This window comes from Tenrec ecaudatus, chromosome 1 (genome assembly GCF_050624435.1).
Source record: "Tenrec ecaudatus isolate mTenEca1 chromosome 1, mTenEca1.hap1, whole genome shotgun sequence".
In the NCBI taxonomy this organism is placed as follows: domain Eukaryota; kingdom Metazoa; phylum Chordata; class Mammalia; order Afrosoricida; family Tenrecidae; genus Tenrec; species Tenrec ecaudatus.
Genome location: NC_134530.1, coordinates 172343253 through 172363583, shown reverse-complemented (window position 1 = coordinate 172363583; position 20331 = coordinate 172343253). Strand labels below are relative to the sequence as shown.

At 67.3% G+C, this 20331-nt stretch overlaps 9 non-coding genes across 9 annotated transcripts; all 9 read left to right on the top strand.

Moving 5' to 3' along the window:
- Positions 1 to 2020: 2020 nt before the first annotated feature.
- TRNAD-GUC (transfer RNA aspartic acid (anticodon GUC)) lies at positions 2021 to 2092 on the top strand. Its single transcript has one exon. It is a non-coding gene; the product is annotated as a tRNA-Asp (tRNA).
- Positions 2093 to 2864: 772 nt separating this feature from the next.
- Positions 2865 to 2936, top strand: TRNAG-UCC (transfer RNA glycine (anticodon UCC)). Its single transcript has one exon. It is a non-coding gene; the product is annotated as a tRNA-Gly (tRNA).
- A 257-nt stretch (positions 2937 to 3193) lies between these two features.
- On the top strand, positions 3194 to 3265 carry TRNAE-CUC (transfer RNA glutamic acid (anticodon CUC)). The gene has a single exon. It is a non-coding gene; the product is annotated as a tRNA-Glu (tRNA).
- Positions 3266 to 8431: 5166 nt separating this feature from the next.
- TRNAD-GUC (transfer RNA aspartic acid (anticodon GUC)) lies at positions 8432 to 8503 on the top strand. Its single transcript has one exon. It is a non-coding gene; the product is annotated as a tRNA-Asp (tRNA).
- A 778-nt stretch (positions 8504 to 9281) lies between these two features.
- Positions 9282 to 9353, top strand: TRNAG-UCC (transfer RNA glycine (anticodon UCC)). Its single transcript has one exon. It is a non-coding gene; the product is annotated as a tRNA-Gly (tRNA).
- A 257-nt stretch (positions 9354 to 9610) lies between these two features.
- Positions 9611 to 9682, top strand: TRNAE-CUC (transfer RNA glutamic acid (anticodon CUC)). Its single transcript has one exon. It is a non-coding gene; the product is annotated as a tRNA-Glu (tRNA).
- A 5172-nt stretch (positions 9683 to 14854) lies between these two features.
- TRNAD-GUC (transfer RNA aspartic acid (anticodon GUC)) lies at positions 14855 to 14926 on the top strand. Its single transcript has one exon. It is a non-coding gene; the product is annotated as a tRNA-Asp (tRNA).
- A 778-nt stretch (positions 14927 to 15704) lies between these two features.
- On the top strand, positions 15705 to 15776 carry TRNAG-UCC (transfer RNA glycine (anticodon UCC)). Its single transcript has one exon. It is a non-coding gene; the product is annotated as a tRNA-Gly (tRNA).
- A 257-nt stretch (positions 15777 to 16033) lies between these two features.
- On the top strand, positions 16034 to 16105 carry TRNAE-CUC (transfer RNA glutamic acid (anticodon CUC)). Its single transcript has one exon. It is a non-coding gene; the product is annotated as a tRNA-Glu (tRNA).
- The last annotated feature ends 4226 nt before the right edge of the window (positions 16106 to 20331 follow it).

Here is a 20331-nt window from a genome sequence, read left to right as displayed (position 1 = left end):
GGGCCTTTGGGTCCTTGGTCTCTGCAGAGGCGGGCGTCGTGGGCAGCGGGCAGCGGGCAGCGGGCAGCGGCAGCCAAGAGAAGGGGGTAAGCGAGACTGGGTGTGGGCTTGTCAGAGCTGAGCAGAGCTGAGGTCAGAGCAGCCCTCCGTGAGCCTTTGATGTGGCAGGACCAAAAGGGGACCGTGGGCTGCATGGGCCGGGAATCGAACCCGGGCCTCCCGCGTGGCAGGCGAGAATTCTACCACTGAACCACCCATGCGCTGCTACCTCCTCGACAGTCTGCCAGCTGCAGCCTGTGGGCCTGCCTCCTCCCGGCCGCCCCGCTGCCACTGGTGGAGGAGCGCCAGACACTGCTCACTGCCCGACTGGCCTACCGGGCGAGTTCTTGGGCGCGGGTGCGAGTGGTGGTGGGAGCGGGAGCGGAGCTGGCAGTGGGAGGGAGAGTGGGCGCGACATGGCGTGGGGACGTGGCGTTGGGACCCCCACTCCCCTTGAGTAGCAGTGCAGGCGACAGCCAGTGGTGCGCCGGGGTACAGGCGGCCCTGGAGCTTGGAGCCCAGGCATGCGCAGGGTCCCGACCTAGCGAGACCGAAGGGCAGTCTTGTGGCAGGCAGACGTTGGGAGGACGCCCAGAGTCGCAAGAAGACGGGTCCCGTGCGCGCGCGCTGCCGCTCGCCGGCTCGCTGGCGGAGCCCAAGCAGCGCGGCCAAGGTTCCCGCGGCGGTCCCAGCAGTGACCCCCCCGCCCCCAACAGCGACCGACCCACTTCGCTGGGGGCCGGGAGGGGGAGGGAACGGGTGGTGGCCGCGCCGATGCCCCTGTGCCCGTCGCTTCCCGAGGCGGCACGTCGGCAGAAGAAAGGCCCCAGCCCGCGCGTGAGCCGGGCGAGTGAGGTCCGGCCCACGCGCGCACTGGGGCTGTGCGATCCCGTGGGATCGGGTGGCGAGCGCTGCGGGGCCGAGCGCTCTGCGTGGACCCTTGCTAAGGATCCCCGGCTGAGGCTCCCCGGCTGAAGGTGGCGTGTGGCGCCCGCGGGGGTGGGGGTGGGGCTGGGGTCCTGGAGGGGCCTGTGGTTGTCCAAGCCAGAGGATTGAAGGTGTGCGGGAGCTGCAGTAGGAGCACATCTGTCAGCGCTGTGCAGATGGGGCGGCGAGACCCGCCCGTGGCCGGCGCTGGCGGCTGGAGAGGCGCAAGGAGCGCCAGTGGCCTGCCGGCCCGGAGAGGGGTGTGTGTGCGGCGGGTGGGTCCAGGCTGTTTGTTGTTGCCAAAAAGGCTGCTGTGTCAGGAGTGGGATTCGAACCCACGCCTCCAGGGGAGACTGCGACCTGAACGCAGCGCCTTAGACCGCTCGGCCATCCTGACGGCTCGCCCCAAGCGCCCACGGCCGCCTGGCTCGGCCAGGGGGCCCACACGGGTGCCGCTCCTGGGCGGCCCGAGTGGCGGCACCAAGGAAGCTGGGCTGGGGCGCCAGCACTGGAGCTGAGCCAGAACGTGGCCAGCGGAGCAGGCGACGTGCTTGAGCCCGGGCCCAGCGCCTCCAGGTGCGCTGCCTTTGGGTTGACGGGCTGCTGGGGCCCGCCCCCGACGCCGCATCCTGCACCGAGGCACTCTCCTCGCTCAGCTGGGCTTGCGCTCCAAACTGGTCCTCCTCCTCTGGCTGCCACCTGTGGCCTGCGCGCGGGAGTGGGGGCCGCCGGGCCTCTCTGCCGGAGCGACGGGCGGGCGGGCGCGCGCGCTGGCACTGGCGCTCGCCCTGGAGGCCCCAGGCAGCGGGTTGAGGCGGGCGCCAGTCGGCACGAGAGGCTGTGTCTCGCGGCGAGCGTCGCAAGCGGGTCGGGCTGGTGCGGGGCGAGGTGCGGGTTGAGGACTCTGCGCGGCGAGCCAGTGGGCCAAGGGGGAGGAGCAGTGTTGGGCGTGGGGGCGCAGCGACGGCGTCTGGGTGGGCGTCGGCGGTGGCGGTGGCGGTGGCGGTGGCGGTGGCGGCCGGAGAGAGGTCTGGCACCCAGACGGCAGCCGCCGTCCTCGTTAGTATAGTGGTGAGTATCCCCGCCTGTCACGCGGGAGACCGGGGTTCGATTCCCCGACGGGGAGGCACAGTCCCTTTTTTTGGGACTCTGCCACGGCCACCCACCAGCCCACCCGGTCCCCGCTCTCAGGCAGGCCCAGTGGCCGGCGCCCGCCAGCCGTTCTTGCCAAGCCGCCCGCCTGGCCTGCCCACCCTCCGGCCGCAGCTCCCCTGCCCTTCTTCCTGGTGCCCAGTCGCGCGCCCGCCCGCCACAGCAGCCTTCTTTCTCTGGCGTCCGAAGCGCCTGGCCAGCGGCCCGTCCCAAAGCTGTGTCTGCCTCCATCCGGCTCAGGCTGGCCGCGGGCCTCGCAGGGAGTCCCACACGCAGGTGCCAGGGCAGGTAGGGGGATCCCCCTGGTGGGCATCACCCTCCTGCTGCTCCTGAGTGCCGCCTGTGCCCTGGCTGAGGCCCGCGGAACTGGCGCGAGCCGACGCCGAAGGCAGGGAGGGCCTTGGAGAAACCCGGCGCTCCAAGTCGGGGTGTCGGGCGCCTCGGGTGCGGGGGTGCGCGGGGCTGCGGCGTCGCGGCAGCGAGAGCCCGGTCAGGCGCCCCCAGCGGCCGCGGCCGGGGCCGGGGCCGGGGCCGGGCGCGCGCTAGGTCCGCGAGAGCGAGCAGCGGGGCTTGGCTGGCCCGAGCGGCCGCTGCGGGTGGCACGGCGCCTGGCGTCCAGGAAGGACAGGGCTGCGCCGGGCGGCGGCTGCCGAGGCGCGAGCGGCGGTAGCGACGGCGGTAGTAGCAGCTGCCGCTGGCGGCGGGGAGCCTGCTGGCCGTGGTGTTGGTGGAGCCCGGGCTGTGCCGCGTTGGTGGTATAGTGGTGAGCATAGCTGCCTTCCAAGCAGTTGACCCGGGTTCGATTCCCGGCCAACGCAGTAGGTCGACCTTTTGCGGGGAAGCCCAGGGGCCTCCGTGCCAGGTGTGAGTGCGTTGCGTGTGGGAGCAGCTTGGGTCTGTGGCTCTGCCCGCGCCAGTTGCGTGGGAAGGCGGCGGGCGCGCAGTGTTTTGGGGGAGCTGCCTCCAAGTCGGAGAGGGCACCGTGCTCTCGTGGCGGGGAGGCCGCTGGCCAGGGCGCCCATGGGTGCGCGGGCTCCGAGTGCAGGTGGCATGGACGGGACAGGCGCTCCCACGTTCCCTGGTGGTCTAGTGGTTAGGATTCGGCGCTCTCACCGCCGCGGCCCGGGTTCGATTCCCGGTCAGGGAAGCTTTTCTTCTGCCTGGCGCTGCCCCCACACACACTTGCCACTCGCTCAACCTACCACTCTTTTACTCTCGCCAACGCTGGCTACCTTGAGCCACTTCACGGGCCCTGCCGCCGGCAAGGCCACGCACGTGCGCACCTGCTACGGTCCCCGGCCCCGGTGCCTATGCTCTCAGGATCTGCCCGCTCAGCCCTCAACACCACGCGCCAGGCTGACCTCCCTGCGCGTTCCCTCGACGATCACTGCCAGCGCTTGCGCCAGCAGGACAACGCTAGCGAGGGAGAAAGATTCAGGAGCCCAAGGTGGCCCACCTGGGACGCGTGGACGCCGCCAGTTGGGAGGAAGGATGGTGGAAGGCTGGGGAGGGTGTGAGTGAGTGAGTGAGTGAGTGAGTGAGTGAGTTAGCTTTTGAGCGCTTGGGGGTGTGGGTGGGGAAGTGTTGGCTGCTGCGGTGGCAGCGGTGGTGGTGGTGGTGGTGGTGGTGGTGGTGGTGGTGGTGGTGGTGGTGGTGGTGGTGGTGGTGGTGGTGGTGGCGGGAGGTTTTGGGATTTGGGGACAAAAGAAGGATGATGGGGAATTTGATCCGTGAGTGGCAGACAGGGTGTATGTAGGTCGCGATTGTGGGGCGTGCAAGGAGAGGAAGCAGGTGTCTGGGGACACTGGTCTACAGGTGGCTTGGGGAGGGGTGTCAGGGAGCCGGGGACTGTTGGGTGGGAGAGGGTGCCAGCACTCACCTTTCCTCATCATTCTCACCACATCCCCTGAGCACTGCCCACACAGCTGTCCACCTAGAGAGAACGTTGCCCAGAGCACCCTTCTTGCCCTCCTCCAGACTGTCCCTCGGCCTTACTCAGCGGAAGGACGACGTGTTTCTCCCATTCCTGTCTAACTGGGGATCCTGGCACGAGTCCGAACACACTGCCACCGTGCGGTCCCAACGCCTGTAGCCAGCTCTGTAGAGACAGTCTCATGGTTGCTCCAAGGTGGTTTCCTTTGGCAATCCCATTTCCCGAAGGGGGTTGGGGCCGTGATGGGGCGGAGGGGGCTGAGGGGGGGGAAGGGTTTAGGGGGGGTTGGGGCGGCGATCTCACCCACAGACCTACCTCTGTGTCTCTGTTGTCCCATCTGTGTCTACTTGTGTGAAAATACACCTGAGGTCCAAGGGATCCCTACAGCCTTTTGCGAGTGCAGAACCCTGCGGTCTGACAGACAGGGTAGCATGCTGGGGCAAGCTTCACAGCGGGCAAAGCTCCTGCCGAACCACGCGTTTCCTGCTGCCTGACTGGCTCATTGACGTCACACACGTCTCCAAAGTGCATCCTCCCCTGAGGGTGGGCATGGGGATCAGAGCCCAGGGCACCGGGGCTTTGCATGGCCATTCCCCGGGTTCAGAGACAGAGGTTTTGGAAGGCCAGTGCGGTGGAGTGGATTCTGAGAGCCCGCGGCCCCTGGAATGGGAGAGCGGCCCTGCACCTCACGGGGTTTCCTGGGCAGGAGGGCTCTCTCGGGAGGCGGGCAGGGCTCAGATCCTGAGAAGCACACACACACACACACACACACACACACACACACACACATTGAAGGGCGTGCAGACTCGCCTTGGGGTGCGGGCGGCCTGGTGGCGGTGGGGCACACAAGCGCACCATCTGCCCTGCAGTCAGTGCCCTCCATCGTCTTGGTGGGACCAGAGGGTGCCAGTGGGTGGGGGTGCTGTTCTGTCGTGCTCTTGGCTTGTGCCATGGGCTTGTGACAAGGGCCAGGAGGGCAAGGGTGCTGGTTGAGTGCTGGGGGGTGGGGAGTGGGGTGAGAGAAGGAGACCAGGGAGGCACAGCAGCCGCGAAGACAGCAAGGGCTAACAGAATTGTTCTTGCGCACCACTGGCACACTGGCTCTGTGGAGGCCGTGGGTTCATCGGGGCACGGTGGGGTAGGGGTGGGGAGGATTGCAGAGAGGGTGTCGGAGGGGTGGGGGCGAGGAGAGCATCTAGAAACGCATGGGTGGCCGGGCTCGGTATTTATTTGAGAGAGGTGCGAGTTAGCCGGTCACAGGCTGCAAAGTAGATGGCAAACCTGTCGGCTTAAGGTGGGCCCTCAAGACTAAGCCTCGAGAAAGGACCACAGCCCGGTCGTGTCTCTCCTGTGCCTTTCTGTCCCACTCCCCAGTCCCACATACTCTCTGGTACCTCTCAAACAGCCCCAAATCCCCCCCACCCCGCACCCCCACCGCCGCCCTACTTAGACTACTCCCACCACTACCAACCCCAGTCAAGCTGGCAACCAGGGCGTGTCACTGGGCAAGTAGCTCAGGTGAACCAGTGGGGGGCAGATGGAGGGCAAGGGAGCCCAAGGGGCATCAAGAATGAGAGTGAGATTCAGTGAGCTAGAGAGGCGCGGGAGCAAAGGCAGAAACAGTGGCGGAGATTGATGGGATGGGAAGGGAAGGGAAGGGGAGGAGAGGGGAGGGGAGGGGAGGGGAGGGCAGGGGAGGGAGAAAATATGAGGAAAGGGCAGGCAAGGGGTAGCACACACTCAACTGGCTGGAGTAGCGTGTGAGGCGGGTGCTTGGGATGGATGGGCGTCGGGCGTGGGGGCGGGTGGGCCTTGGGCAGACTCCGTGCAGGTTGAAATAGCCTCCCCCACCCCTCTCCTCCTTCAGCCCTCCACTCACGTGTGAACAAATGACCCCACAGACCGTCCACCCAAAGTCAGGCGAGGGGACCCAGGCACTATGGCAATGGGCAGATTGAAGAAGAGGTGGTGGCTAGGTGTGGCAGAGTGCCTCTGCAATAGGGACTGTCCTTGGTCTGTGGTGGGAGAGGGACCGTGATCAGCATGTAGCCCAAAGGACCGAATCTCTCTGTGGAGTTTGAGTGCGTGCGTGGGCCTTCCTGGGAAGGATGGGGTCGTTTTTTGCAGTGTGAGCAGGATTGCGCCGCGGAGATGGGAAGGGTGTCGAGCCCTGAAGGGCCGCTGCTTCAGAGTGTTTTAGCATGCTGTCTGGGACTGAAGGGAAACGTGAGGTGAAGGTTGTGTGGGATCCTGAAGACCAGAAAGGAAACGGGGAGGCTGGGCAGAAAGAAGGGTGGTTGGAGGTGGGGCGCGGCAGGGATGGCGGCGGGTGGAGCGTGCTGGCGAGGGGTGCGCTGGTAGGGCCTTTGGGTCCTTGGTCTCTGCAGAGGCGGGCGTCGTGGGCAGCGGGCAGCGGGCAGCGGGCAGCGGCAGCCAAGAGAAGGGGGTAAGCGAGACTGGGTGTGGGCTTGTCAGAGCTGAGCAGAGCTGAGGTCAGAGCAGCCCTCCGTGAGCCTTTGATGTGGCAGGACCAAAAGGGGACCGTGGGCTGCATGGGCCGGGAATCGAACCCGGGCCTCCCGCGTGGCAGGCGAGAATTCTACCACTGAACCACCCATGCGCTGCTACCTCCTCGACAGTCTGCCAGCTGCAGCCTGTGGGCCTGCCTCCTCCCGGCCGCCCCGCTGCCACTGGTGGAGGAGCGCCAGACACTGCTCACTGCCCGACTGGCCTACCGGGCGAGTTCTTGGGCGCGGGTGCGAGTGGTGGTGGGAGCGGGAGCGGAGCTGGCAGTGGGAGGGAGAGTGGGCGCGACATGGCGTGGGGACGTGGCGTTGGGACCCCCACTCCCCTTGAGTAGCAGTGCAGGCGACAGCCAGTGGTGCGCCGGGGTACAGGCGGCCCTGGAGCTTGGAGCCCAGGCATGCGCAGGGTCCCGACCTAGCGAGACCGAAGGGCAGTCTTGTGGCAGGCAGACGTTGGGAGGACGCCCAGAGTCGCAAGAAGACGGGTCCCGTGCGCGCGCGCTGCCGCTCGCCGGCTCGCTGGCGGAGCCCAAGCAGCGCGGCCAAGGTTCCCGCGGCGGTCCCAGCAGTGACCCCCCCGCCCCCAACAGCGACCGACCCACTTCGCTGGGGGCCGGGAGGGGGAGGGAACGGGTGGTGGCCGCGCCGATGCCCCTGTGCCCGTCGCTTCCCGAGGCGGCACGTCGGCAGAAGAAAGGCCCCAGCCCGCGCGTGAGCCGGGCGAGTGAGGTCCGGCCCACGCGCGCACTGGGGCTGTGCGATCCCGTGGGATCGGGTGGCGAGCGCTGCGGGGCCGAGCGCTCTGCGTGGACCCTTGCTAAGGATCCCCGGCTGAGGCTCCCCGGCTGAAGGTGGCGTGTGGCGCCCGCGGGGGTGGGGGTGGGGCTGGGGTCCTGGAGGGGCCTGTGGTTGTCCAAGCCAGAGGATTGAAGGTGTGCGGGAGCTGCAGTAGGAGCACATCTGTCAGCGCTGTGCAGATGGGGCGGCGAGACCCGCCCGTGGCCGGCGCTGGCGGCTGGAGAGGCGCAAGGAGCGCCAGTGGCCTGCCGGCCCGGAGAGGGGTGTGTGTGCGGCGGGTGGGTCCAGGCTGTTTGTTGTTGCCAAAAAGGCTGCTGTGTCAGGAGTGGGATTCGAACCCACGCCTCCAGGGGAGACTGCGACCTGAACGCAGCGCCTTAGACCGCTCGGCCATCCTGACGGCTCGCCCCAAGCGCCCACGGCCGCCTGGCTCGGCCAGGGGGCCCACACGGGTGCCGCTCCTGGGCGGCCCGAGTGGCGGCACCAAGGAAGCTGGGCTGGGGCGCCAGCACTGGAGCTGAGCCAGAACGTGGCCAGCGGAGCAGGCGACGTGCTTGAGCCCGGGCCCAGCGCCTCCAGGTGCGCTGCCTTTGGGTTGACGGGCTGCTGGGGCCCGCCCCCGACGCCGCATCCTGCACCGAGGCACTCTCCTCGCTCAGCTGGGCTTGCGCTCCAAACTGGTCCTCCTCCTCTGGCTGCCACCTGTGGCCTGCGCGCGGGAGTGGGGGCCGCCGGGCCTCTCTGCCGGAGCGACGGGCGGGCGGGCGCGCGCGCTGGCACTGGCGCTCGCCCTGGAGGCCCCAGGCAGCGGGTTGAGGCGGGCGCCAGTCGGCACGAGAGGCTGTGTCTCGCGGCGAGCGTCGCAAGCGGGTCGGGCTGGTGCGGGGCGAGGTGCGGGTTGAGGACTCTGCGCGGCGAGCCAGTGGGCCAAGGGAGAGGAGCAGTGTTGGGCGTGGGGGCGCAGCGACGGCGTCTGGGTGGGCGTCGGCGGTGGCGGTGGCGGTGGCGGTGGCGGTGGCGGCCGGAGAGAGGTCTGGCACCCAGACGGCAGCCGCCGTCCTCGTTAGTATAGTGGTGAGTATCCCCGCCTGTCACGCGGGAGACCGGGGTTCGATTCCCCGACGGGGAGGCACAGTCCCTTTTTTTGGGACTCTGCCACGGCCACCCACCAGCCCACCCGGTCCCCGCTCTCAGGCAGGCCCAGTGGCCGGCGCCCGCCAGCCGTTCTTGCCAAGCCGCCCGCCTGGCCTGCCCACCCTCCGGCCGCAGCTCCCCTGCCCTTCTTCCTGGTGCCCAGTCGCGCGCCCGCCCGCCACAGCAGCCTTCTTTCTCTGGCGTCCGAAGCGCCTGGCCAGCGGCCCGTCCCAAAGCTGTGTCTGCCTCCATCCGGCTCAGGCTGGCCGCGGGCCTCGCAGGGAGTCCCACACGCAGGTGCCAGGGCAGGTAGGGGGATCCCCCTGGTGGGCATCACCCTCCTGCTGCTCCTGAGTGCCGCCTGTGCCCTGGCTGAGGCCCGCGGAACTGGCGCGAGCCGACGCCGAAGGCAGGGAGGGCCTTGGAGAAACCCGGCGCTCCAAGTCGGGGTGTCGGGCGCCTCGGGTGCGGGGGTGCGCGGGGCTGCGGCGTCGGGGCAGCGAGAGCCCGGTCGGGCGCCCCCAGCGGCCGCGGCCGGGGCCGGGGCCGGGGCCGGGGCCGGGCGCGCGCTAGGTCCGCGAGAGCGAGCAGCGGGGCTTGGCTGGCCCGAGCGGCCGCTGCGGGTGGCACGGCGCCTGGCGTCCAGGAAGGACAGGGCTGCGCCGGGCGGCGGCTGCCGAGGCGCGAGCGGCGGTAGCGACGGCGGTAGTAGCAGCTGCCGCTGGCGGCGGGGAGCCTGCTGGCCGTGGTGTTGGTGGAGCCCGGGCTGTGCCGCGTTGGTGGTATAGTGGTGAGCATAGCTGCCTTCCAAGCAGTTGACCCGGGTTCGATTCCCGGCCAACGCAGTAGGTCGACCTTTTGCGGGGAAGCCCAGGGGCCTCCGTGCCAGGTGTGAGTGCGTTGCATGTGGGAGCAGCTTGGGTCTGTGGCTTTGCCCGCGCCAGTTGCGTGGGAAGGCGGCGGGCGCGCAGTGTTTTGGGGGAGCTGCCTCCAAGTCGGAGAGGGCACCGTGCTCTCGTGGCGGGGAGGCCGCTGGCCAGGGCGCCCATGGGTGCGCGGGCTCCGAGTGCAGGTGGCATGGACGGGACAGGCGCTCCCACGCTCCCTGGTGGTCTAGTGGTTAGGATTCGGCGCTCTCACCGCCGCGGCCCGGGTTCGATTCCCGGTCAGGGAAGCTTTTCTTCTGCCTGGCGCTGCCCCCACACACACTTGCCACTCGCTCAACCTACCACTCTTTTACTCTCGCCAACGCTGGCTACCTTGAGCCACTTCACGGGCCCTGCCGCCGGCAAGGCCACGCACGTGCGCACCTGCTACGGTCCCCGGCCCCGGTGCCTATGCTCTCAGGATCTGCCCGCTCAGCCCTCAACACCACGCGCCAGGCTGACCTCCCTGCGCGTTCCCTCGACGATCACTGCCAGCGCTTGCGCCAGCAGGACAACGCTAGCGAGGGAGAAAGATTCAGGAGCCCAAGGTGGCCCACCTGGGACGCGTGGACGCCGCCAGTTGGGAGGAAGGATGGTGGAAGGCTGGGGAGGGTGTGAGTGAGTGAGTGAGTGAGTGAGTGAGTGAGTGAGTGAGTTAGCTTTTGAGCGCTTGGGGGTGTGGGTGGGGAAGTGTTGGCTGCTGCGGTGGCAGCGGTGGTGGTGGTGGTGGTGGTGGTGGTGGTGGTGGTGGTGGTGGTGGTGGTGGTGGTGGTGGTGGTGGTGGTGGCGGGAGGTTTTGGGATTTGGGGACAAAAGAAGGATGATGGGGAATTTGATCCGTGAGTGGCAGACAGGGTGTATGTAGGTCGCGATTGTGGGGCGTGCAAGGAGAGGAAGCAGGTGTCTGGGGACACTGGTCTACAGGTGGCTTGGGGAGGGGTGTCAGGGAGCCGGGGACTGTTGGGTGGGAGAGGGTGCCAGCACTCACCTTTCCTCATCATTCTCACCACATCCCCTGAGCACTGCCCACACAGCTGTCCACCTAGAGAGAACGTTGCCCAGAGCACCCTTCTTGCCCTCCTCCAGACTGTCCCTCGGCCTTACTCAGCGGAAGGACGACGTGTTTCTCCCATTCCTGTCTAACTGGGGATCCTGGCACGAGTCCGAACACACTGCCACCGTGCGGTCCCAACGCCTGTAGCCAGCTCTGTAGAGACAGTCTCATGGTTGCTCCAAGGTGGTTTCCTTTGGCAATCCCATTTCCCGAAGGGGGTTGGGGCCGTGATGGGGCGGAGGGGGCTGAGGGGGGGGAAGGGTTTAGGGGGGGTTGGGGCGGCGATCTCACCCACAGACCTACCTCTGTGTCTCTGTTGTCCCATCTGTGTCTACTTGTGTGAAAATACACCTGAGGTCCAAGGGATCCCTACAGCCTTTTGCGAGTGCAGAACCCTGCGGTCTGACAGACAGGGTAGCATGCTGGGGCAAGCTTCACAGCGGGCAAAGCTCCTGCCGAACCACGCGTTTCCTGCTGCCTGACTGGCTCATTGACGTCACACACGTCTCCAAAGTGCATCCTCCCCTGAGGGTGGGCATGGGGATCAGAGCCCAGGGCACCGGGGCTTTGCATGGCCATTCCCCGGGTTCAGAGACAGAGGTTTTGGAAGGCCAGTGCGGTGGAGTGGATTCTGAGAGCCCGCGGCCCCTGGAATGGGAGAGCGGCCCTGCACCTCACGGGGTTTCCTGGGCAGGAGGGCTCTCTCGGGAGGCGGGCAGGGCTCAGATCCTGAGAAGCACACACACACACACACACACACACACACACACACACATTGAAGGGCGTGCAGACTCGCCTTGGGGTGCGGGCGGCCTGGTGGCGGTGGGGCACACAAGCGCACCATCTGCCCTGCAGTCAGTGCCCTCCATCGTCTTGGTGGGACCAGAGGGTGCCAGTGGGTGGGGGTGCTGTTCTGTCGTGCTCTTGGCTTGTGCCATGGGCTTGTGACAAGGGCCAGGAGGGCAAGGGTGCTGGTTGAGTGCTGGGGGGTGGGGAGTGGGGTGAGAGAAGGAGACCAGGGAGGCACAGCAGCCGCGAAGACAGCAAGGGCTAACAGAATTGTTCTTGCGCACCACTGGCACACTGGCTCTGTGGAGGCCGTGGGTTCATCGGGGCACGGTGGGGTAGGGGTGGGGAGGATTGCAGAGAGGGTGTCGGAGGGGTGGGGGCGAGGAGAGCATCTAGAAACGCATGGGTGGCCGGGCTCGGTATTTATTTGAGAGAGGTGCGAGTTAGCCGGTCACAGGCTGCAAAGTAGATGGCAAACCTGTCGGCTTAAGGTGGGCCCTCAAGACTAAGCCTCGAGAAAGGACCACAGCCCGGTCGTGTCTCTCCTGTGCCTTTCTGTCCCACTCCCCAGTCCCACATACTCTCTGGTACCTCTCAAACAGCCCCAAATCCCCCCCACCCCGCACCCCCACCGCCGCCCTACTTAGACTACTCCCACCACTACCAACCCCAGTCAAGCTGGCAACCAGGGCGTGTCACTGGGCAAGTAGCTCAGGTGAACCAGTGGGGGGCAGATGGAGGGCAAGGGAGCCCAAGGGGCATCAAGAATGAGAGTGAGATTCAGTGAGCTAGAGAGGCGCGGGAGCAAAGGCAGAAACAGTGGCGGAGATTGATGGGATGGGAAGGGAAGGGAAGGGGAGGAGAGGGGAGGGGAGGGGAGGGGAGGGCAGGGGAGGGAGAAAATATGAGGAAAGGGCAGGCAAGGGGTAGCACACACTCAACTGGCTGGAGTAGCGTGTGAGGCGGGTGCTTGGGATGGATGGGCGTCGGGCGTGGGGGCGGGTGGGCCTTGGGCAGACTCCGTGCAGGTTGAAATAGCCTCCCCCACCCCTCTCCTCCTTCAGCCCTCCACTCACGTGTGAACAAATGACCCCACAGACCGTCCACCCAAAGTCAGGCGAGGGGACCCAGGCACTATGGCAATGGGCAGATTGAAGAAGAGGTGGTGGCTAGGTGTGGCAGAGTGCCTCTGCAATAGGGACTGTCCTTGGTCTGTGGTGGGAGAGGGACCGTGATCAGCATGTAGCCCAAAGGACCGAATCTCTCTGTGGAGTTTGAGTGCGTGCGTGGGCCTTCCTGGGAAGGATGGGGTCGTTTTTTGCAGTGTGAGCAGGATTGCGCCGCGGAGATGGGAAGGGTGTCGAGCCCTGAAGGGCCGCTGCTTCAGAGTGTTTTAGCATGCTGTCTGGGACTGAAGGGAAACGTGAGGTGAAGGTTGTGTGGGATCCTGAAGACCAGAAAGGAAACGGGGAGGCTGGGCAGAAAGAAGGGTGGTTGGAGGTGGGGCGCGGCAGGGATGGCGGCGGGTGGAGCGTGCTGGCGAGGGGTGCGCTGGTAGGGCCTTTGGGTCCTTGGTCTCTGCAGAGGCGGGCGTCGTGGGCAGCGGGCAGCGGGCAGCGGGCAGCGGCAGCCAAGAGAAGGGGGTAAGCGAGACTGGGTGTGGGCTTGTCAGAGCTGAGCAGAGCTGAGGTCAGAGCAGCCCTCCGTGAGCCTTTGATGTGGCAGGACCAAAAGGGGACCGTGGGCTGCATGGGCCGGGAATCGAACCCGGGCCTCCCGCGTGGCAGGCGAGAATTCTACCACTGAACCACCCATGCGCTGCTACCTCCTCGACAGTCTGCCAGCTGCAGCCTGTGGGCCTGCCTCCTCCCGGCCGCCCCGCTGCCACTGGTGGAGGAGCGCCAGACACTGCTCACTGCCCGACTGGCCTACCGGGCGAGTTCTTGGGCGCGGGTGCGAGTGGTGGTGGGAGCGGGAGCGGAGCTGGCAGTGGGAGGGAGAGTGGGCGCGACATGGCGTGGGGACGTGGCGTTGGGACCCCCACTCCCCTTGAGTAGCAGTGCAGGCGACAGCCAGTGGTGCGCCGGGGTACAGGCGGCCCTGGAGCTTGGAGCCCAGGCATGCGCAGGGTCCCGACCTAGCGAGACCGAAGGGCAGTCTTGTGGCAGGCAGACGTTGGGAGGACGCCCAGAGTCGCAAGAAGACGGGTCCCGTGCGCGCGCGCTGCCGCTCGCCGGCTCGCTGGCGGAGCCCAAGCAGCGCGGCCAAGGTTCCCGCGGCGGTCCCAGCAGTGACCCCCCCGCCCCCAACAGCGACCGACCCACTTCGCTGGGGGCCGGGAGGGGGAGGGAACGGGTGGTGGCCGCGCCGATGCCCCTGTGCCCGTCGCTTCCCGAGGCGGCACGTCGGCAGAAGAAAGGCCCCAGCCCGCGCGTGAGCCGGGCGAGTGAGGTCCGGCCCACGCGCGCACTGGGGCTGTGCGATCCCGTGGGATCGGGTGGCGAGCGCTGCGGGGCCGAGCGCTCTGCGTGGACCCTTGCTAAGGATCCCCGGCTGAGGCTCCCCGGCTGAAGGTGGCGTGTGGCGCCCGCGGGGGTGGGGGTGGGGCTGGGGTCCTGGAGGGGCCTGTGGTTGTCCAAGCCAGAGGATTGAAGGTGTGCGGGAGCTGCAGTAGGAGCACATCTGTCAGCGCTGTGCAGATGGGGCGGCGAGACCCGCCCGTGGCCGGCGCTGGCGGCTGGAGAGGCGCAAGGAGCGCCAGTGGCCTGCCGGCCCGGAGAGGGGTGTGTGTGCGGCGGGTGGGTCCAGGCTGTTTGTTGTTGCCAAAAAGGCTGCTGTGTCAGGAGTGGGATTCGAACCCACGCCTCCAGGGGAGACTGCGACCTGAACGCAGCGCCTTAGACCGCTCGGCCATCCTGACGGCTCGCCCCAAGCGCCCACGGCCGCCTGGCTCGGCCAGGGGGCCCACACGGGTGCCGCTCCTGGGCGGCCCGAGTGGCGGCACCAAGGAAGCTGGGCTGGGGCGCCAGCACTGGAGCTGAGCCAGAACGTGGCCAGCGGAGCAGGCGACGTGCTTGAGCCCGGGCCCAGCGCCTCCAGGTGCGCTGCCTTTGGGTTGACGGGCTGCTGGGGCCCGCCCCCGACGCCGCATCCTGCACCGAGGCACTCTCCTCGCTCAGCTGGGCTTGCGCTCCAAACTGGTCCTCCTCCTCTGGCTGCCACCTGTGGCCTGCGCGCGGGAGTGGGGGCCGCCGGGCCTCTCTGCCGGAGCGACGGGCGGGCGGGCGCGCGCGCTGGCACTGGCGCTCGCCCTGGAGGCCCCAGGCAGCGGGTTGAGGCGGGCGCCAGTCGGCACGAGAGGCTGTGTCTCGCGGCGAGCGTCGCAAGCGGGTCGGGCTGGTGCGGGGCGAGGTGCGGGTTGAGGACTCTGCGCGGCGAGCCAGTGGGCCAAGGGAGAGGAGCAGTGTTGGGCGTGGGGGCGCAGCGACGGCGTCTGGGTGGGCGTCGGCGGTGGCGGTGGCGGTGGCGGTGGCGGTGGCGGCCGGAGAGAGGTCTGGCACCCAGACGGCAGCCGCCGTCCTCGTTAGTATAGTGGTGAGTATCCCCGCCTGTCACGCGGGAGACCGGGGTTCGATTCCCCGACGGGGAGGCACAGTCCCTTTTTTTGGGACTCTGCCACGGCCACCCACCAGCCCACCCGGTCCCCGCTCTCAGGCAGGCCCAGTGGCCGGCGCCCGCCAGCCGTTCTTGCCAAGCCGCCCGCCTGGCCTGCCCACCCTCCGGCCGCAGCTCCCCTGCCCTTCTTCCTGGTGCCCAGTCGCGCGCCCGCCCGCCACAGCAGCCTTCTTTCTCTGGCGTCCGAAGCGCCTGGCCAGCGGCCCGTCCCAAAGCTGTGTCTGCCTCCATCCGGCTCAGGCTGGCCGCGGGCCTCGCAGGGAGTCCCACACGCAGGTGCCAGGGCAGGTAGGGGGATCCCCCTGGTGGGCATCACCCTCCTGCTGCTCCTGAGTGCCGCCTGTGCCCTGGCTGAGGCCCGCGGAACTGGCGCGAGCCGACGCCGAAGGCAGGGAGGGCCTTGGAGAAACCCGGCGCTCCAAGTCGGGGTGTCGGGCGCCTCGGGTGCGGGGGTGCGCGGGGCTGCGGCGTCGGGGCAGCGAGAGCCCGGTCGGGCGCCCCCAGCGGCCGCGGCCGGGGCCGGGGCCGGGGCCGGGGCCGGGCGCGCGCTAGGTCCGCGAGAGCGAGCAGCGGGGCTTGGCTGGCCCGAGCGGCCGCTGCGGGTGGCACGGCGCCTGGCGTCCAGGAAGGACAGGGCTGCGCCGGGCGGCGGCTGCCGAGGCGCGAGCGGCGGTAGCGACGGCGGTAGTAGCAGCTGCCGCTGGCGGCGGGGAGCCTGCTGGCCGTGGTGTTGGTGGAGCCCGGGCTGTGCCGCGTTGGTGGTATAGTGGTGAGCATAGCTGCCTTCCAAGCAGTTGACCCGGGTTCGATTCCCGGCCAACGCAGTAGGTCGACCTTTTGCGGGGAAGCCCAGGGGCCTCCGTGCCAGGTGTGAGTGCGTTGCATGTGGGAGCAGCTTGGGTCTGTGGCTTTGCCCGCGCCAGTTGCGTGGGAAGGCGGCGGGCGCGCAGTGTTTTGGGGGAGCTGCCTCCAAGTCGGAGAGGGCACCGTGCTCTCGTGGCGGGGAGGCCGCTGGCCAGGGCGCCCATGGGTGCGCGGGCTCCGAGTGCAGGTGGCATGGACGGGACAGGCGCTCCCACGCTCCCTGGTGGTCTAGTGGTTAGGATTCGGCGCTCTCACCGCCGCGGCCCGGGTTCGATTCCCGGTCAGGGAAGCTTTTCTTCTGCCTGGCGCTGCCCCCACACACACTTGCCACTCGCTCAACCTACCACTCTTTTACTCTCGCCAACGCTGGCTACCTTGAGCCACTTCACGGGCCCTGCCGCCGGCAAGGCCACGCACGTGCGCACCTGCTACGGTCCCCGGCCCCGGTGCCTATGCTCTCAGGATCTGCCCGCTCAGCCCTCAACACCACGCGCCAGGCTGACCTCCCTGCGCGTTCCCTCGACGATCACTGCCAGCGCTTGCGCCAGCAGGACAACGCTAGCGAGGGAGAAAGATTCAGGAGCCCAAGGTGGCCCACCTGGGACGCGTGGACGCCGCCAGTTGGGAGGAAGGATGGTGGAAGGCTGGGGAGGGTGTGAGTGAGTGAGTGAGTGAGTGAGTGAGTGAGTGAGTTAGCTTTTGAGCGCTTGGGGGTGTGGGTGGGGAAGTGTTGGCTGCTGCGGTGGCAGCGGTGGTGGTGGTGGTGGTGGTGGTGGTGGTGGTGGTGGTGGTGGTGGTGGTGGTGGTGGTGGTGGTGGTGGTGGCGGGAGGTTTTGGGATTTGGGGACAAAAGAAGGATGATGGGGAATTTGATCCGTGAGTGGCAGACAGGGTGTATGTAGGTCGCGATTGTGGGGCGTGCAAGGAGAGGAAGCAGGTGTCTGGGGACACTGGTCTACAGGTGGCTTGGGGAGGGGTGTCAGGGAGCCGGGGACTGTTGGGTGGGAGAGGGTGCCAGCACTCACCTTTCCTCATCATTCTCACCACATCCCCTGAGCACTGCCCACACAGCTGTCCACCTAGAGAGAACGTTGCCCAGAGCACCCTTCTTGCCCTCCTCCAGACTGTCCCTCGGCCTTACTCAGCGGAAGGACGACGTGTTTCTCCCATTCCTGTCTAACTGGGGATCCTGGCACGAGTCCGAACACACTGCCACCGTGCGGTCCCAACGCCTGTAGCCAGCTCTGTAGAGACAGTCTCATGGTTGCTCCAAGGTGGTTTCCTTTGGCAATCCCATTTCCCGAAGGGGGTTGGGGCCGTGATGGGGCGGAGGGGGCTGAGGGGGGGGAAGGGTTTAGGGGGGGTTGGGGCGGCGATCTCACCCACAGACCTACCTCTGTGTCTCTGTTGTCCCATCTGTGTCTACTTGTGTGAAAATACACCTGAGGTCCAAGGGATCCCTACAGCCTTTTGCGAGTGCAGAACCCTGCGGTCTGACAGACAGGGTAGCATGCTGGGGCAAGCTTCACAGCGGGCAAAGCTCCTGCCGAACCACGCGTTTCCTGCTGCCTGACTGGCTCATTGACGTCACACACGTCTCCAAAGTGCATCCTCCCCTGAGGGTGGGCATGGGGATCAGAGCCCAGGGCACCGGGGCTTTGCATGGCCATTCCCCGGGTTCAGAGACAGAGGTTTTGGAAGGCCAGTGCGGTGGAGTGGATTCTGAGAGCCCGCGGCCCCTGGAATGGGAGAGCGGCCCTGCACCTCACGGGGTTTCCTGGGCAGGAGGGCTCTCTCGGGAGGCGGGCAGGGCTCAGATCCTGAGAAGCACACACACACACACACACACACACACACACACACACATTGAAGGGCGTGCAGACTCGCCTTGGGGTGCGGGCGGCCTGGTGGCGGTGGGGCACACAAGCGCACCATCTGCCCTGCAGTCAGTGCCCTCCATCGTCTTGGTGGGACCAGAGGGTGCCAGTGGGTGGGGGTGCTGTTCTGTCGTGCTCTTGGCTTGTGCCATGGGCTTGTGACAAGGGCCAGGAGGGCAAGGGTGCTGGTTGAGTGCTGGGGGGTGGGGAGTGGGGTGAGAGAAGGAGACCAGGGAGGCACAGCAGCCGCGAAGACAGCAAGGGCTAACAGAATTGTTCTTGCGCACCACTGGCACACTGGCTCTGTGGAGGCCGTGGGTTCATCGGGGCACGGTGGGGTAGGGGTGGGGAGGATTGCAGAGAGGGTGTCGGAGGGGTGGGGGCGAGGAGAGCATCTAGAAACGCATGGGTGGCCGGGCTCGGTATTTATTTGAGAGAGGTGCGAGTTAGCCGGTCACAGGCTGCAAAGTAGATGGCAAACCTGTCGGCTTAAGGTGGGCCCTCAAGACTAAGCCTCGAGAAAGGACCACAGCCCGGTCGTGTCTCTCCTGTGCCTTTCTGTCCCACTCCCCAGTCCCACATACTCTCTGGTACCTCTCAAACAGCCCCAAATCCCCCCCACCCCGCACCCCCACCGCCGCCCTACTTAGACTACTCCCACCACTACCAACCCCAGTCAAGCTGGCAACCAGGGCGTGTCACTGGGCAAGTAGCTCAGGTGAACCAGTGGGGGGCAGATGGAGGGCAAGGGAGCCCAAGGGGCATCAAGAATGAGAGTGAGATTCAGTGAGCTAGAGAGGCGCGGGAGCAAAGGCAGAAACAGTGGCGGAGATTGATGGGATGGGAAGGGAAGGGAAGGGGAGGAGAGGGGAGGGGAGGGGAGGGGAGGGCAGGGGAGGGAGAAAATATGAGGAAAGGGCAGGCAAGGGGTAGCACACACTCAACTGGCTGGAGTAGCGTGTGAGGCGGGTGCTTGGGATGGATGGGCGTCGGGCGTGGGGGCGGGTGGGCCTTGGGCAGACTCCGTGCAGGTTGAAATAGCCTCCCCCACCCCTCTCCTCCTTCAGCCCTCCACTCACGTGTGAACAAATGACCCCACAGACCGTCCACCCAAAGTCAGGCGAGGGGACCCAGGCACTATGGCAATGGGCAGATTGAAGAAGAGGTGGTGGCTAGGTGTGGCAGAGTGCCTCTGCAATAGGGACTGTCCTTGGTCTGTGGTGGGAGAGGGACCGTGATCAGCATGTAGCCCAAAGGACCGAATCTCTCTGTGGAGTTTGAGTGCGTGCGTGGGCCTTCCTGGGAAGGATGGGGTCGTTTTTTGCAGTGTGAGCAGGATTGCGCCGCGGAGATGGGAAGGGTGTCGAGCCCTGAAGGGCCGCTGCTTCAGAGTGTTTTAGCATGCTGTCTGGGACTGAAGGGAAACGTGAGGTGAAGGTTGTGTGGGATCCTGAAGACCAGAAAGGAAACGGGGAGGCTGGGCAGAAAGAAGGGTGGTTGGAGGTGGGGCGCGGCAGGGATGGCGGCGGGTGGAGCGTGCTGGCGAGGGGTGCGCTGGTAGGGCCTTTGGGTCCTTGGTCTCTGCAGAGGCGGGCGTCGTGGGCAGCGGGCAGCGGGCAGCGGGCAGCGGCAGCCAAGAGAAGGGGGTAAGCGAGACTGGGTGTGGGCTTGTCAGAGCTGAGCAGAGCTGAGGTCAGAGCAGCCCTCCGTGAGCCTTTGATGTGGCAGGACCAAAAGGGGACCGTGGGCTGCATGGGCCGGGAATCGAACCCGGGCCTCCCGCGTGGCAGGCGAGAATTCTACCACTGAACCACCCATGCGCTGCTACCTCCTCGACAGTCTGCCAGCTGCAGCCTGTGGGCCTGCCTCCTCCCGGCCGCCCCGCTGCCACTGGTGGAGGAGCGCCAGACACTGCTCACTGCCCGACTGGCCTACCGGGCGAGTTCTTGGGCGCGGGTGCGAGTGGTGGTGGGAGCGGGAGCGGAGCTGGCAGTGGGAGGGAGAGTGGGCGCGACATGGCGTGGGGACGTGGCGTTGGGACCCCCACTCCCCTTGAGTAGCAGTGCAGGCGACAGCCAGTGGTGCGCCGGGGTACAGGCGGCCCTGGAGCTTGGAGCCCAGGCATGCGCAGGGTCCCGACCTAGCGAGACCGAAGGGCAGTCTTGTGGCAGGCAGACGTTGGGAGGACGCCCAGAGTCGCAAGAAGACGGGTCCCGTGCGCGCGCGCTGCCGCTCGCCGGCTCGCTGGCGGAGCCCAAGCAGCGCGGCCAAGGTTCCCGCGGCGGTCCCAGCAGTGACCCCCCCGCCCCCAACAGCGACCGACCCACTTCGCTGGGGGCCGGGAGGGGGAGGGAACGGGTGGTGGCCGCGCCGATGCCCCTGTGCCCGTCGCTTCCCGAGGCGGCACGTCGGCAGAAGAAAGGCCCCAGCCCGCGCGTGAGCCGGGCGAGTGAGGTCCGGCCCACGCGCGCACTGGGGCTGTGCGATCCCGTGGGATCGGGTGGCGAGCGCTGCGGGGCCGAGCGCTCTGCGTGGACCCTTGCTAAGGATCCCCGGCTGAGGCTCCCCGGCTGAAGGTGGCGTGTGGCGCCCGCGGGGGTGGGGGTGGGGCTGGGGTCCTGGAGGGGCCTGTGGTTGT